At 36.0% G+C, this 7,894-nt stretch overlaps 1 long non-coding RNA gene across 1 annotated transcript; it reads right to left on the bottom strand.

Annotated features, from left to right (window-relative positions):
• Positions 1-1,003: 1,003 nt before the first annotated feature.
• Positions 1,004-7,429, bottom strand: LOC112141429. Its single transcript, XR_002918395.2, has 3 exons — positions 6,051-7,429; positions 5,654-5,726; positions 1,004-1,796 (listed from the first exon to the last, which is right to left on the bottom strand). It is a non-coding gene; the product is annotated as an uncharacterized LOC112141429 (long non-coding RNA).
• Between the last annotated feature and the right edge of the window lie 465 nt (positions 7,430-7,894).

Here is a 7,894-nt window from a genome sequence, read left to right as displayed (position 1 = left end):
TTTTATAAAAGGAGCCAGCGGGTGGTTTCATATTTAAACATGGGTTGGATTTGGCCCAGGGGCCAGACTTTGGACATGTCTGCTTTAACCCTTTAGCTCCCGTGTTCACGTTCTTTCAACTACCGTCGCTCTTTATCGCAAATTCACTATTTGTTTCCTTACTATATTTTATTTCTATTTATTTATTTATTTTAACAGAGGTGTATGACCAACTTGAATAAACCCAGTTGGGTTTCTGTGACACACCATCATAAAACATAAAAGGAATTTATCATTTAGCTACAATCTGGAGTAATTTCAAATTATTTAAAATTTTCTTTATGCTAATATGCTAATTTATTCATAAATAGTACTACTAAATAAAGTACTCTATGTGTTTAACACATTCAGATGATCAGACCTCAAGTCTACAGTAAAAATGTTCAAAAATAACATTTTGAAAGTTAATATACTTCAAAAGTATTCTTCAATTCGTCGACTTGTTTTCCTCTTGACAGATAAAGTATATTAGTACGCGACAACGTCAGAATTCATCCGACTCAAACGGTCTGAAAGCCGTTTAGGGAGCATGAGACTTCATTTTCACACACGGATTGGCCTGTGGTTTGTGGTCTGTGGTCACAGAGAGGTGGCTGGTCCGCAGTAAAGTTGGGTTCGCACACAGATAGGCTTTAGAAGTACTATTTCAATCATCAGCCAAACTGCATAACATTTACTGAGATGGAGCTCACATGAAACCATACGTTCATGTGCAACAGCTTAAAAAACAGAAAATATTACAATTATTTTTTTCACTTTTGTTTCCCCATTTTTTGGGAAAATTTCTACATAACAACACAGCAGCTTCTCTTTAGACATGATTAAACTTTATTTAGATTTTTTTGTTTTGTCTAAAATTAAAATAATTAGCTAAATATACATTTTTTTACCTAAAATTTTACATTTTGTTGGCATTTTCAACATTTTTAACCACCACAATGCTTCCTTCAGAGCTTGCAAAAACATTTTTTAAATCAATATTGGTGACATTATTTACAACGATTAAGATATCATCCATAAAAGCTTCTTTAAGTCTTGTAAAAATTAAGAAAATCATATTGAGCCCTTCAGATTATTGTGCATACAGGTCCACTCTGCTGGTATCATTTACCACCCTTCCAGTATTCAGAGAGTACACTCTCTAAATACTAATTTACACAATCATATTTTCATATTTTCTTTATTAAATGTGGACATTTCCGTCAATAAAGATTTTTTTCAGCCATAGAAAGCAATGAGAGCAACAACTGTACCTAAAATGTTCATTTATTTAATATTTGTTAAATATTAATTAAATAATAAATATTAATTTATTTGCAATGAACAAATAAGTTTGCATTTTTCCGTGATAAAATAAAGATAAAAGTGTATTCAAGGTTTAAAAAAACTGTGCTAAATGTATTAAAATAATATTCTTAAAGAGCTTAAAATTAAAATTTGACATTACTACAAACACATTTGCTCAAACTGAACAGCACCTGCAGTATTATTTTAGCCATAAAAACATCAATTTAGTAAGAATGTGTCTCTTTTCTTTGGCCGCGAGCCTCTTTCTGAGATCTTTATTCAAGGACACTGTAAGGTTCTGAGCAAAAGTGAGCCGATCCACTTCAGGCCGCATCTGGTGACGTTTAGCAACAGCTTCCCCGCCTCTGCACTGATCTCCGGTGGACGTTAACTGCCCTAATTTGTCTGCAAAGGCCCACTCTGATTGCAAACATGTGACATCATGTGAAAGGTGAGGGATGGCCACTTATCTGTGAGGACAGACAGAGACAAAGAGTCAAAACAAAAGAGGGCAGACGGGGTGAGGAGAAAAGGAAAGTGATCAGGAAATGACAAGAGAGATGGCATGGCACACAAGACGTAGACTCTCTCTGGTCTACATTCCTATAGGTCCAATGTCTCTAAAATAAAGGTATTCTTTTTCCACTTTTTAATCCCACATCCTGTGCTTAAGCTTGGAGAGTTCATGTGCCGCTGGGAATCATGAAACTGATGCTAGACGAGCTCAAATAAGATTAACTTTGGCTGTTTTTTTATGTTGTCTAGAGCGAGTTGTTGGTCATCATCGACTACTTCATCTGTCTTCCCTTGATAGTTCCAAAAATAATGAATCAAATTCTCTTCTGGAGCAAAGTTAGAAGTGGATTTATTCATGAACAACTTTGTAAATATCTGCATTGAATTGATGCTTTCTACTAAAAATTAACATTTATCTTGACTCTGATTTAAAGACATTTCATTTTAATAAATATCCCTACTTTTACTGTAGCTTAAAACAAACTAGACTTGAAGGAAACAGAATTATCTGCAAAATGTTATAATATTACTGCATTACAGCCATGAAGTATCTTTAAAAATACTACTATTTATTCCAATTATTCCAATGTTTTTCTTTTTATTGGTTAGTTTTGGTTGCTTTTGCCAACCATTTCATGTATTTATTTTGTATTTTTATATATTTGGTTAAAATAGTTTGCTTTTTTTTGTTAAATAGGGCAGAGATAATAAGTTTTCTTCTTTTTCTCCCCTTTCATTTTCACCAAATTCAAGAAAATGAAGTTATTTATTTCTGTAAAATGAAATAAACAAATAAAACAAAAAAATAAATTCCTAATTTTTTCTTTTTTGCTTTCAAGAAGATGCTAAATTAAAGAAAGTTTGGATCAGAAGTGGTTTAAATCATGTTTGCATCAAAGGCAACTTGAGAATTTGGGTGATATTTTATTAGATCAAACAAATACACACTAGCAGCAAACAGTGGGATATTAGTTAATATCAACTGTGATATTACAACATTATTAAACCATATCATATATTTTCCCTTGAAATGAGAAATAAATCTGCTAACTAAGCATGTTATGGTTTTATTATAACCAAAATTAATAATTTCTTAGTTTGTCTTCCATATCAAGTGTAATAGATATAATTTTACAAGAAATTAGACAAACCCTTTGATTAAGATGTCAAGTTTTTGCCTTATGCATAAAAGTATGTATATTTAGATTCATTATTTTATTGAGGACATCAGTTCTCTAACAAAAAAAAAAACAGAATTAGGCAAAGTGTGGATTAAAAAACCCAAATTGAAATTTATTATAACAGTTTTATATTATTTTTAGTTTATTTAACCCTCAGACATCTAAAAAAAAGTTTGAATCTAACTATAGAGCACATCTTAGTTCTGTATTTGCCCACTTTCATAATTAAAATACATATTTATGTACAAATATGTCTCAAATGCTCATTAACATGTTTCTAAACGGCCACAAACAGAACACATTTACATGAAAAGCAGCTTATTTTATTCATTTTTTACATGTAAAGTATATATTTGTAAGTATAGCTGCTGGTACTCGGTGTTTTATCTTGCGTGATGGTTGGAAATGTCTTTGCTCGGGTGAAAGTTTTTGAACTTTCCCCTTTGACCCAAGCTGCACACTGTTGATCACTGCTGACCAGATGAAAGACTGATCAGATGACTTGTGTCTGAATTTTAGGACACACAACACTAAATCCACCTTCCTCTTTGACTCACTATCACAGCGTGATTTGTACAGATTCAGGGGCAACAGTATAACCAAACTGAAAAGGCAACTAACACCTCAAAATCATCCAAACATATATGGAGGTGTTGAAATTTCTTCAAGTTCTGCATCTGTATCAAAGTCTCACTCTAATCATATTTTGATGTAATCTAAAAGTATTCCCAATGATTAATAATTATTCAGCCTGATTCAAATTACCTGTGTCATTTTATACAACATAGTTTCTCCAGAGCGACAGGAGTTCATCAGAATTTGAGTTGTGGGCGGGACTGTTAGGGCGGAGCTACGTCGTCCCCTCGGCGTATCTGAGAGCTCGGAGTAGGAAGCAATTTTTTTATTTTATTAACTGATTCACAACAATTTGAATAAAGAAAAACTCAGAAATGCAATTTTAAACTTGTGTATTTACGTTGGAAAAATGATTTGTTCTCCTGAAACAAGTCCTAAACCTTGCATTTGGTCTGTATTCGGACAGGGATCTACCGGAGATTTCTGTTCCGGACCAAAGCTTGTAAACAAAACCACGTGACTAAAGATCTCTTCAGTCATTGGCCAGCAGTTAAAGGGGCGAGGTAAAGAAACGAGAGAAAATGGAGGCGCTGCGGTTTGAAAATCCTTACTAGGACTGTTCACTTATTCAAAGTTCTTATTACGCTGATCAATTTTAAATGAGGTTCAACAAGTTTTATTGCTACTTTGTTACAGGAATGCTGCAAGGCGGCTACCAGGGACGCCATGGCTACGAAGTATAGTGTTTATGACATAAAAACAGTTGGAAAAAGCAATGTGTATCACGTTAAAGACTGTTTTAATGAGCCTGAATTCAACTGAACACATTTTAATGAGTTGTTGCATCAGTCCTCCACGCTTGTCCAATTTTTTGTTTTTAGGAGTTGTCTATTACTGGGAGGAAGGGTCTGAGGGTGGGATAACCAGTTTAATTTATGACTGACCTTCTATTTCTCTATGAAGCCCAATGAGAGAATTGTTTATTGGGCTATGTAAATAAAATTGAATTGAATTAATGACCGGCTACGGTGGCTGTTTTGGTTCAGTTATTTCGCTTTCGGAACGGATCGTGTTCAGACTGAGGAACTGGAGCGCAAACTGATTGGAAACGAACCGAGACCACCTCGATAGATGGGTCTGAGAGCGGTTCCCAGACTAGAGTTTGCTTGTTCCAGATTTCTAACTCTGGTTTCACTTTAAGTGAACCAAATGTGTCCAGTCTGAAAACACCCTTCATTTTCTTTAAAATTAAAAACACAATTTTCCTCTGACTGAATCTAAAAGCTCAACAGTTAATGCAGTTTTTGCTGTAGAGAGATGAATTATGCTATCTTTAATAACTATAGAAATACATAATCAGGTTGCAGGAAAAAAAGTTGGATAATTCTCTAATTTACATGCATTTACTAGTATTTTAAAAACTTAAAACAACAGAGTATCCCTTCTAACTTCTACAGGATTCTATTTCAAGTTCATCATCTCCCATTGACAGAATGCAGACTCCAGTCCAGCTTCATGGAGGCATACCTGAGGAGGGAAATGTTACACCGTTCTGTGACAGTGCAGGCACAGCAGAGTGGAAAAAGAGGGGTGCAGAGCAGTAAGCAAGCTGCAGAAAGTTCCCCATAAATCTGCGCTCTTCCCACCCCTCACCCCCATGAAGTTGGTGGTAGTGAACAGGTCTCTGCTTTGCAATTGGACATGGTTCTGCATGATGGACTCTCTATACCCGGAGACCCCATCAAAGCTTACGTCAGCCCCCAGTCCATTATCCCCCGTCACAATGTCCCTCGGAACATCTGACTTGGAATTCACTCACCCGGTCATATCATAAAAGTATTCTTCAAATCTGAACAAAAATACATTTCTTTTTGATTTTTAAAAAAGGTAGATATTTTCCTAAACAAGATCATAGCCTCTCTTGCTCTGCTGGTTCACTAGAGGAAGTTTTGGACAAGCGTGGCCTTGTGTTTGGAATCGGGCTCCTGCTTCAACAACACCGGCACCTGTAAAAATATGGGCGGCACACCACAAATCAAACCACATAAACTCACCGGTGAGGAGTGTGGGCACACTTTGATGAAAGATGCCACTCAGCGGGCAGTTTCAGGCCAGGGAAACACCTCCCTAAAGTGAGGCCAGAGCTCATGAAAAAACCCTCAAAGATGTAGCAATTAAAGGTCAAATATTGTTGATATTTGAATATACACGGTAGTAAAAGAGTAAAATAGCCTCGTTGTGAACAAAAAACATAGAAACAGTCATATATTGCTTAATACTTAAGTTATTTTGATGACATCTTGCATAAGTACCAGCTTTAAACCCTTCTAACCACATTTTGCTCTGCCATTATTCGGGCAAAAAATAGTTCACTATAAGCTATACAAGATGTGTGGTGGGATCAATACAAGAAAAGAACAATGTTTTTGTGATTTGCTTTGGCATCCCAACCTCAGGCTAACACTGCCGTTGAATTCAAAAGCTCACATTCCAACCAGGGAGGCAAAACCGCTCTGGCTTCCTTCATGACAGCTTCCAATTCTTCTTTATCCTGTCAGATTAAACATTAACACACGGTGAAAAGGAAGGTCGTTTGTTGTCTACTTAACATTAAACATTCGATTTTTATTTTTTTTAGATACATGGGTTTGTCCTTTTACTTAACTGTTAAATCGAGAAATATTTGCTTATAAAAACAACTCTTTTTACCCCCCAAAAAAAAAAGATTTTGACTTTGTGCCGTTGTTTAAGCTTCCATGCTTTGTGTTTCTGCAGCCAGGCTGTGGCTGTGTGCAGAGGAGTTCCAGCTGTGCAGTCCAGATGAAGATAACACTGATTACCTTCTAAAGGTTAAGTCCCGGGTTTGGGTTGAAACATCTCTCAAAGAAGAATTTAAATTGTAGCTGCTCGGTTCGGACCACACTTAGATTTGTCGGATTTTACAGTTTTGTTTGGGCAGGTGTGAAAGCTCACCTTGACTGGACCAAACAAGCGAGCAGTGGTCTACACGAAAACACGGATCTGGGTTTGCTCACATGTGAACAAGTAAACCAAAGAGAGGATGTTAAAGAAAGAGGATATTTCTCACAGGATAAATCTGAAGAAAGTTGGTTAATGACTTGCAATTAGATTTTGAGGATCAACTCTTTAAAGACTTTCTCCGATAGGCAAATTTCTAGTTTCTGCAGACTACGTCCAAGAAAACAACACAAGTTGCTTGATTTTGGCTGAAAGTGGCATAATCATAATTAAAAGAACACTTTCACAACAGATCAAAAGATGATCGAGTGTAGCTTTAATGGCCAGAGGAGCTTGCCAATGATGTTGTGAACCAACCATGGATGAATCCTGGATCTGTTTTCAGTCCTGTCAAGTTTTATTCTTTTCCTAATACTGTTTTTTATGGTGAATGATTGTTATTTAAAGTACCACCCAAAATCTGCAAATTCTGTCCAATAAATTCACTTCGACTAATATGGCCTTTTATAAAGTTTTTTCTCGATTAAGGAGAAGTTTCGTTTTTGTCTTTTCAATGTTTTTGCTTTGATGCATGTTTGTGTGGTTCAATATCTTGATTATGATGAAATCGATGACTTTAAAAGGAATAACTCGATTGACTGAAGCTCAATTGGCTAAACCAGCTGCAAATGTACTTGATATTAGTATTCTTCAGATTTACTGGAATAAAAACGCGACATAATGTATATGAATGTCTATTATTCAGGACAATCGATAGTTTTAAACGCTTTGAGCATATATTTATATTTATGACTTGCTGTTGGGCTGTTGTAAGGTCTTACAGGTGGAAACTGACTGTCTGAGGAGGAAAAATAGGCAAACCTTTGGAGGGGCCTCTGGCGGCGCCAGAAATAATGTATAGCCGGAAGTGGGAAATCGTAACTCTCGCTGGTAGCGTAAGCAGAAATGTCCTAAACTTTAGAAAACCCTTTTAAAATGATATTTTCTTTTCAGAACTATTAGCTTTTACGCATTTGAATGAGAATAAACTGTAACTGTTTTTTTTCTCCGTGAATCAGCTGATCAGAGCCGCTAAAATGCCGTTTTTTTTTTCTCTGTGACAGAGGGAAAAAAAAGGCAAAAAGGGTCAATAAGAGAGAAAAAATGCCAAAAGGGAAATCTTAAAATGATATCTTTGTTGCGGCCAGCTCCAGCAAGGATTTCGGGCTATTAATTTTCGGGCACCATATTTTTTCTCTGTAGCCAGATTCTCTTGAAAAGGCTTCAAGACCCACCTGCTGTCCCCTGAAGATGCGGCTGCTCCTTTATGACCCTCC

Source organism: Oryzias melastigma, unplaced genomic scaffold (genome assembly GCF_002922805.2).
Source record: "Oryzias melastigma strain HK-1 unplaced genomic scaffold, ASM292280v2 sc00606, whole genome shotgun sequence".
NCBI classification, from domain to species: Eukaryota; Metazoa; Chordata; class Actinopteri; order Beloniformes; family Adrianichthyidae; genus Oryzias; species Oryzias melastigma.
The sequence above is the reverse complement of the archived record's forward strand: the minus strand, read 5'-3'. Positions and strand labels throughout refer to the sequence as shown.